Source organism: Sylvia atricapilla, chromosome 1 (assembly GCF_009819655.1).
Source record: "Sylvia atricapilla isolate bSylAtr1 chromosome 1, bSylAtr1.pri, whole genome shotgun sequence".
Lineage (NCBI taxonomy): Eukaryota > Metazoa > Chordata > Aves > Passeriformes > Sylviidae > Sylvia > Sylvia atricapilla.
In genome coordinates, this window is record NC_089140.1 from 91,738,307 (window position 1) to 91,748,370 (window position 10,064).

Sequence of the window (10,064 nt, forward strand, 5' to 3'; positions counted from 1 at the left end):
GGGTCACAGTTTTTCACGAGACACATGTGGCTGTGCACTGACTGCCTGTTGAGTTCTTCATCCTTATGCCCCACCTCCTGTTCCACCATAAGATGGTATTTGCTCCAGCACTCACACACCATTGTGATGGGGTAAAATAGATATGTTACTTGGAGTCATAAAAATAGCCACAGATTGGAAATATAGTTAAGGACTAGTCCTCCAAATCGTCTTGTAAGTTCACTGACATTCCTGGTGTTATTCTCCCAACCACCTATGTTTTAATAACCTGCTTGTCATTTCATCATACTTCAACTATGAATTTTGGGGTTCTCTTTGAAATACTAGAACAAGGATCTTGATAAGATTATTTATCATCCTACATCCACCCACAAGACCAGACTAGAAGTGTGGTTGCATTGGGTTTGTGTGGCCCGGTTGGTAGCAGAGGGGCTACAGGAGCGGCTTTGATGAGAAGATGCTGGAAGCTTCCTCCATGTCCAATAGAGCCAATGGCAGGTTGCTCCAGTGGGGACCCAGCGCAGGCCAAGGCAAAGCCGATCAGAGATGGTAGTAGTGTCTCTGTGATAACATATTTAAGAAGAAAAACAAAAAAGATATTGGGCAGAATAAATTGCACTCAGAGAAGGGGGGAGTAAGAATATGTGAAAGGAGCAACTCTGCATACACCAAGGTCAGTGAAGAAGGGAGAGGAGGTGTTCCAGGTGCCAGAGCTGAGATTCTCCTGCAGCCTGTGGTACAGCCCATGGTGAGGCAGTTGTGTCCATACAGCCCATGGAGATCCACAGGGATGCAGAGATCCACAGGGATGCGGAGATCCACCTGCAGCCTGTGGAGAAGACACACACCTGAGCAAGTGGACGCGTGGCAGGAGGCTGTGACCCTGTGGGAAGCTGGTGGTGAGCTGGCCCCTGGCATTGACCTGCAGACGCATGGAGAGAGTGTGTCCAATGAGTATCCCCCATGGTTTGTGAGGGATCCATGCTGGAGCAACCTGTTCCTGAAGGACTGCACTCTGTGGGAAGAAACGCACACCAGAGCAGTTTGTGAAGAACTGTAGCCTGTGGGAAAGATTCAGGCTGGAGAAGTTCATGAAGAACTGTCTCCTGTGGGAAGAACCCCACCTTGGAGCAGAGGAAGGACTGCTCTCCCTGAACAGTGGGAGAAACATGTGATGAACTGACCATAACCCTGTTCCCTGTCTCCCTGCACCACTGGGAGGCAGAAGGTACAGCTGGAAAGAAGGGACGGGGAGGTGAAGGTGTTTTTAAGAATTGTTTTACTTCTCAATATCCTACTCTGATTTTGATTTGTAATAAGTTAAACTAATTTCCCCAAGCGGAGTCTGTTTTGCCCATGACGACAATCAACGAGTGATCTCTTGCTGCCCTTATCTCAGCTCATGAGCCTTTTGTTATACTTTCTCTCCTCTGTCCAGTTGAGGAAAGGAGTTTTTACAATGCTGGCACTAAAGAGTGCTTTTGGTGGGTGCCTGGTGTCCAGCCAGGGTCAACCCACCACAGCGGTGCAGTTTTGGAGTAAATGCAAACAGCGTGGTGGGAATCCCTGAGTTGTACAAAGGGAGGCTACAAGTAGGTTAGAGGATTGAATAGATGAGATAGGACAGAATCACTAGCAATTATTTCTAGGAGTTTTCTGCTGTAAAGCCAGAATGACACTTAAATGGAAGTTTCATCAGGAAAGAATTGCTTATCAAATTCAGGGAGACTCTCCACCGTAGCCAGTAAGATAGCAATGCTCCTCTGCAAGAGGGTCAAGATCCAATTCCAAGTCTTTCGGAAAAGTCTGTCCTACACTATAACTGTACTCTCATTGCCCTGATTTCTCTCTTGTTTTCCCCAAAAGACTTCTTCAAAGATTTTAATTGTACTCCAATGCAGAACAGGAGTAAAAGATGTGACAGGTCATATATTTTGAATATCTATTTATATATATATAAATATCATATATAATTCATTGGTATTATATATTTGCATTTTTTCTGCATCACTAGTAACAGTGTGGAAAGAGACAAAAGTGGCCACCTTTGGCTCAGAGACACAGCCTGTCCTCAGAGGAGTCTGTGTGACACCAGCATAACACAGCATAGAAAAGAAAAGAAGCAAACGAGACCTGGATCTAAGGCCAACAAATGGAGACTGCTCTAAAAGTTATGAATGAATGTTGGACTAGGAATGCAGGCAGGAAAACCAGTAATACACCTAGATGTAAAATCAGCTTACTGGGGAGATGCAATCCTCGCCTTCTCCAGGCTTTGCTCTTCTGTGTTGTTCCCACTCAGTTATTCAGTGGAAGCAAAATACTAACTGAGGAATGAACTTAGAAAAGCCCCATAGCAGAGGTTCAGCAAAGCTTAGATGTCTGAAGATCCAGAGGTAAAAAAGAATAAAAAAGAAAAAAAGAAGAAAAGAAAAGAAAAACAAACAAACAAACAAAAAACTGCATCTTTTAGGGAGGAAAGAAAAAAAAAAGGCATTTTTCTCAAAGCTTGAGATGGAAAACAGGAGTGCACAGAAAAATTGAAATGAAACATTAAATATTTTCTCCTGGAACTCCACAAGTTACGTTAGCTTGATGCTTAAATTGACATTGTTATTATTGCCATTGCAGTTCAGTGTTTTAAAATGTTTGTGCCACCATTGTAAAAAACACTCAGTTTGAAAGAAGCAGGTCACAGATTGGAAACACACACCAAGAGCCAGGCTGCCATGTGAATTGTCAAGCTTTTGCTCAATCCTTGCAAGTCTTCAGTTTAATGAAACACATGAAAATAAGAATGGAAACTCAAAAGTTCCTGTTCTTTCAGATACTGAATCTGAAAACAAAAGTAAAAATAAAACCTGATGTAGCTAATACCTTTTATAAAAATATAGCTAAAGAAGTTATACTGTTCGAAAGGCTGACTAGTTTTGTATGCTGTGCTGACAAGGCACTACTCCATCACCTCAGTTTAGATAAGTATTAAAACACAGTGCAGGTCCCTAATTACCAATGTATAAGGTCCATGCAAATATCATAAAGCTCAACAAGGCCAAGTGCAAAGTCCTGCACGTGGGTCAAGCAGCCCCAAGCACAGGTGGGCAGAGAAGGGATTGAAGGGAGCCCTGAGGAGAAGCACTTGGCTCCAGGGACACATTACAGGAGCCTTCCAGTACCTAAAGTGGGCGTACAAGAAACCTGGAGAGGGACTTTTCACAAGAGTATGTAGTGATAAGACAAGGGGTAATGTTTTCAAAGTGAAGGCAGGTTTAGATAAACTGTTCAGAAGAAATTCTTTGCAGTGAGGGTGGTGAGACATAGGCACAGGTCAAATGGAGATGTTGTGGGTGCCCCATTCCGGGAAGTGTTCAGGTCCAGGTTGAATGAGGAACCTAGATGAAGGTGTCCCTGCCCATGGCAGTGGGGTAAGAATTAGAATCTTTAAGGTCCTTTCCAACCCAAACCACTCTATGATCTATGATTCTGCATTTTCCTCTCCGGAAACACAAATTTCTCCTTTTTAAGTAAAATATTCCCATTATGGGTTTGTGATCTATGGATATACCTACCTTTTTCACTTGTTATTTGACAACTTCTGGAATGTTTAATTGTAAATAATTTTACTGTTTTAGAGCCATGTGTCCAGGAGAAAAAAAAAAAAAAGTTCAAATACATTTTCAAGTTACCTTGAGTAGTACTGCAGTACTACTGTCTTCTAATATTACTTATGCCTGTTACTACCCTAAAGCATGCAATATATAAAAATTAATTCTCATTGATAATCCTAGCAATGTTGTTTTCTCTGTGCTCATTTAAGTTTTGATCATGCATTTTTAGATTTTAAAATAGTAATTTTCATAAACAAGTCATGACCACAAATATTTCACTTTATATAATTAGGGCAGTAGTTGGGGGAAATTTGACCTCTTGCCTTCAAAACTCCCAGATTTTTATTCGTCTCTAAGATAAAAAAGCAAATATTTTATCACATCACATCCTACCACAATATCACTTGTCATAAGGCATTTGTTGCTATCCAAAACCACCTGACACTTATAGAGAAGCTAGTGTAAGATTTACTGATTCTCATCCACTCCTGAAAAGTAATAAACAGGCATTTTTCATGGAGTGAAAATCACAGGGAATCTCCCCAATTACAGGGTAGGAGAGAGCTCTTTCATCTGCTTTTATAGCCTGCCTTTCCTCCCCAGTCCCTTAACACCCGTCTATCCCGAGACAGAAAGATTTTGTTAATCATTGCAAATGGCACTGAAAAGACCCTCAAGAGACTGTACAGAACATCATTCCCTGCTTCATACAGGAGCAGCTGTACCAAAACCATTCAGAGGTTGCATATCTGAGAAATGGCTTGTGTGCATGAAAGACTTGTCTGTTTTTTCTAGCTAAATCAATTGATTTAATAAAAAAGTGCCACATCTTTCTAGTCTTTTACATGCTTAGGCCATCATAGCTGTAACAACACAGCTGTTAAACCACTCCCCAGTGATGCTTACACTGAAGAAGCACAGTTTCTACGAGTACCCCAGAGATTTTATTCCGGCACTTAACTATTACAAAAATCACTTTTTTTTTTTTTCCTAAGCATGTTAAACCAGATTTTCCTTACTACAACACACGGTATGATTCTATCACAATTTCTTGCCCTGACATTGACCTAAATTATGGTTTAAATTCAACTAACTTTGCAGCTAATCCTCTATTTCTGATGATTTTTAACTTCTTTCTCTTTACTTTTCTCGCTCTAGACTAAATAATTATTCTGATCTTTACTTCTAAGTGATGTCTTTACACACTCTTTTGCTCTCCTTTGGACTCTTAATTCTATCTACAATTTTTTTCTCAAGTACCTTTCTCCCAAATGAGTGCAATACTGACTTGCTGAGGACATACATGAGTTGAGCAGGACAAAAATGTTGATGCGCCTCAGAAAAACCATTTCTGTTCTAATACACCATTTTTACAACAATGCAATGCTACTGACTCATGTTTCATTTGTGAACCACCACATTTCCACATCCTTTTCTCCTTAGCCATTCCCTATGCTATATTTGTGTACATGAGGTGTTACTGACCAAAGATAAACCTTTGCACTAAACCTTACAGACTCATATCCTGGTTGGTTTTCTGGAGGATGTGGCTGTCAAAAATCACTCTGAATTCGACTTTTATCTTCTAGAGTGCCTGAAACCTGTTTGGTGACCTCTGCAGGCTGAATGTCTACATGCTCTGGCCCCTTATTTTCATGAAATAGGGTGCAGTCTGACAGATCCCGTGGAGTACCAACCTGAACAGTAGTCCTCTCAGTACACCCCTCCAAAATCCCTAATGCCTGTACTCCTTGCCCACAAAACAACCTCATCAAATTTTGCTTCTCTAAAAACGACCTGAAACAAGAAGAAAGCACAATGTTCATGGAATGATTCCTCATTTTAGGACAAGGAGAGGGAGATTCAATCTGACAAGTGCACTAGGAGTTCTCAGATATCAGAAAAACACATTTTGGAAAAGCAAATCCCTGTGAGAGACAACGAGGCCAAGAAGAGTTGCTTTCCAAACAATGTTGCCCTAAGTGTAAGGTGAGAACATAATATTTGAAATTTCAGTGAAGAAAAAAGTTCAAGAGATTACTCAGCATCATGACTCTCAGGGATCTGTAAACCACCAAATGTAGCAAAGAGCAGCCAGAAATGAGAGACAGTAACCCCAAAACTGCCACGGATTCAACTTCACTCTGTTTCAGCTGAAATGTTGCAGAAGAGGGAGAAACCCTCTAATGGTGGGTTTCTACAGTCCTAAGAAATGAAAAAACTTGGTTTTATGTAAGCACATGTTTTCAGCAAGCTAAACATACTGAAATGACCACCATTCAGCATCAATACTAATACAGTTAAAGAACAAGGAATAAATATCTAATGTATTTAGCGTATGCACAGATATTGTTGTTGAGTACAAAGCCATAGCTCTGGTGCATCAGGCAGCACTGCAGACACAGAATAAACACATGATTGCAAACAATGTTTTCTGCAGCCGTAACTTCATGTGGATTGCATCATGCAAATTATTTGTGTTGCCTGCAGATGCAGCCTTAATTCAAAAGCATAAAGAGTATGGCCCAGCCCTCATGCCACAAGTACCTGGGTACATTCTAGATGCTTTGTTCACAAATGCTCATACTGAAGACCTTCCACTGACATAGACAGCTAAGCACTGCCACCTTGCACAATTTTACATAGCCATCCTGCACTTGCCCTGTCATTGCACAGCAGAAGGAACCTCCCAGAGGGAAAGGATAAGATTCAGAATAACATTTCAAAGAGGTAAAATATCTTGTGATTGTAGCTGCACACCTGTGAATCTGAGGATTGCACGTGAGTGAACAGCTTCCACCTGGTCTGTGCTGAAATGGTTGTATCACACACTGGCAGAGGGAACCTTGGAGGTTCATTAAAATTTGGAGTGCATTTAGTTGGTGTTATGTTGGCATAATTTTTTCCACCCCACCTGTGCAACCTTGTAAGTCCATTAATTCAATTTCTGTAGTTACCTATGTCATATTTGATATGTTGACAGCAGTACCACACAGACAGGACTTGCTACTGAAAATCTCAAAGTTCAAGACTCTGAAGGTAAGTTGAATTAAATCCAACATGACTGTGAACAGCTCTTTGGGAGCTCTGGACTGACAGAAACATACTCCTAAAGCATTTCCTTCTCAAGATGTTCATCTGGTTCCTGACTCTCAGTCAAATTCCTTGCAAAGCACCTTGAAATTTTCATTCTTCATGCAGACACAGAAAGGTCATTTTCCTCTTGAGGGGAAAAAAAAAAAAAAAAAAAAAAAAAAAAAAAAAAAAAAAAAAAAAAAAAAAAAAAAAAAAAAAAGCAGCCTAATTGGTACACACTAGGCTGTTAGTGGAAATTGCTACCTGCAGTTTCCTAGTGGCAACATGCATAGAGGGCCAACAATGAAACTATGAAACTGTTTCTGTCAAAAGCAGTACCTCCCACCTCTGCTGGCCAACTATGGCTTTCTAAATATAAATACATATATATATATATATATATATATTAGCACATACGTCTGACATATAAGTTACCTTTTTCACCAGCTGGTAGCTGAGAAGAAATTAATTTCTGGGGCAAAGACATTCATTTGCTTCTCATGCCTTGCTGCAGCAGTGCCTTGTTCTCAGCACCAGAAAGCGCTGGACTGCTGCAGAATCCTCCTGTCCCACTTTGCCATGGCCGTGTGGTGACAATGTCCACCACCAGTGATCTGTCACAAATATGGCAGCTAGACAGTAATTGCGTGGGAAGGTTCACACTGGCAAATATCCCATTGCCTACCTCACAGCCAAACCATGCTGTGCTCTGCCTGTACCAGGGAAGCAGCCTGGACCTTCCTGCTCTCCAAGTAACCCCCTTCCAGTGGGAGCAGGAAGGGTTGAGCAAAATCCCACTTGTGCCACTCAAGCAGATTGGGTTAGCAGCTGATGAATTGTGGTTATCTGAGCTATAGCTTATTCCTCATGGGTAAGGCAACTCAAATTGAAAATATCAACACTCTTCAGCAACAAGTTTGTGTGTGTGGACATGACTCAAATTAGAAGCAATGTCTGAGTTAGGACTACGATTATTCCATAGTGAAGACAAGTCCATGTTATTCAACATGCCCTTCCTGGGCTTCAACTTCAATGGTTATTCGAACATTACTGCAAAAAAAAAAAAAAGCCCTGGCTGAGACTTCCTACCCAAACTTGGCAAATCCTCGAATTTTCCTCCAAAATCTGCTTTGTCCTAGCTGTCTCTGGGCACAAAGAGACACTCCCACATCCTTTACATTCCAGTTGGAGCTAATTGAACTCACATGTCAGCATGAGTCAGCAGTAATTACCAGGAATATTAAGGAAGGACTTGGCACTGGACTTTGATAATTCAATAGCAGAGCCCCCATGTTCAGTGGGGTCTGCAATTGGCTCAAATCCTTTAAACACGCAACAGCAAAAGCTGTATTGAGTCCTCTAGTCTCGTTTAACTACACATGGGCAGCTCCTGATACTGAAAGCATCTTTACTGTATTTTGTGATACACCTACAGAAAGGAAAATCTAATGGAAAAATTATTTTTGGGTACTAAATCCTCCTCGCTGGAGTTAAATCTGTTTATACGCTGAAACCGATGAATCAATATTTAGACTGGCTGGCCAGTTTTTGCAAGCACTTGCATTGCAAACAGGGCCTAGAAATGCATTTCCTCCTTACAATTCCTGAGCAGAAATCTGAATCAATGGGAGGCTGAGGTAATAATATACCTCCCCCCTCCCATGGCTCAATTGAAATCCTGAAACCACAACAACCGAATTTTCCACATACGAGTGTTCGTTCCCCACCACTCTTCCCGAAACAGTCTCTCTCTGTACACCCTACAGATTGTGGAGCCTTTTGTTTCCAGAGCTGGGGGCTGGAGGGGTTTACACACTAGCCCAACACAGCCCCTAAAATCCTAATCTTCTCCTCGACGCTGAGGAGCAGCCAGACACACTTTTATGGGCAACTATGGCAAACAGACCGTTTGTCACAAGCATACATGGGCGCGGAGACGCCGTGGATGCGGCAGCGAAAAGTGAGGACTGTCTCAGCCTGTGCTCTGGCAGGGGATGCCGGCAGGAACAACAGTGTTAAAGTCACCATCAAAACCTTAACTGGAAAATCTTTCTGGATCTTAATATCTACAGTATAGGATACTTTGTTTTTCACAGAAATAACTTCTCGATCTTGGTTGCAAATTAACCGAGTGTCTTGCCAGTGAATTTGATCTTGTCAGTCATTAAGTCTCTCACTTAAATGAAATTTTTTAGTCATAGCTCTGAACTATAACACTCTCTACATGTTCATAAAGGAGAATTGTTTTACTTTATCTAGCACGAACATATGTGCATCAACATTCTTCTCAACAGACTACTTCTGACCCCAACCAGATCATTCAATTTTATTTAAATCCAGTCTTGGTTGTCTTTTTGAAACTTCCAACTACCAAACGTCAAGAATATTCTTGGGGTTTTTTTCTGGAGGGTTTTTTAATTCCTTTCTTTTCTTTTTTTTTTTCTTCTAGTTAAACAGTCCATCTCCTAGAGACTCACTAAATGACGCACAAACATTGTTTGTGTCTGTCTTCAGGAAAAGAAGTTTTTTACATGATATAACTTGGGTTTATGCTATTTAAATTATTCTTTATAAAATATGCAAAACTACAGCCTCATCCAAAGACGTACAAAATTCTTGTTTACTAAACAAAGTAACACGAAGTCAGAAAAAGCACCAGAGGCTTTTCCTCACTGCTTTTTCGCCTTTGGTATGTCAAAATGAAACACAACAGGAATCCGTAGCGCAGAAGTTATAAAACGCTCAAAATTATTTCCAAGTCAAGTACTGGCTGACCCTAAGGCAAACCCACCCTGTCCAGGTCCAAGCGAATGCACCTGGGGCTCGAAAGAGGCAATGTGAAACTTCAGTTCACTTGTTTTCCCCTCGAAAGGTTTCTCGAAGCGTCAGTGGAAAGGATGTGGCCGAGGCGCCGCGACGGAGATCTCCGTCGCCCCGCTTTCAGCCCTCGGGACAGAGAAGCACCGTTTGGGCATCACCCATCCGAGCGTCTCCCGGCACCGGCCCCGGCCGGGGCTGCCGCCTGGGAGCTGCGGACCGTCGCCAGCTCCCGGCTGGAAAAAGCGCGGCGCGTCCTGCGCGGCTGCGGTCCCAGCGCCGCCGACGCGGGCGGAGGGACCACCGACACCCCGGAGAGCGTGAGGGGCGAGACGGCCGGGGCAGACAGTCCCCCGCTTCCCCGCACGGCCCGCTCTGAAGCCTGTCCTGCCCGCCGCGAGCTCTCGGGATGCAGCGACTTACCCCACGGTCCTCGCCACGACCCGGGGGTGCAAAGTTTCTCCGGGCGAGCGGCAGCCCCCGGCCGCGGCGCAGGGCGGAGGTGCGGGAGCGAGCTGCGGGAGCGGGCCGGAGGGCGCCGGGGGTGGGGAGGATGCTCGGGAG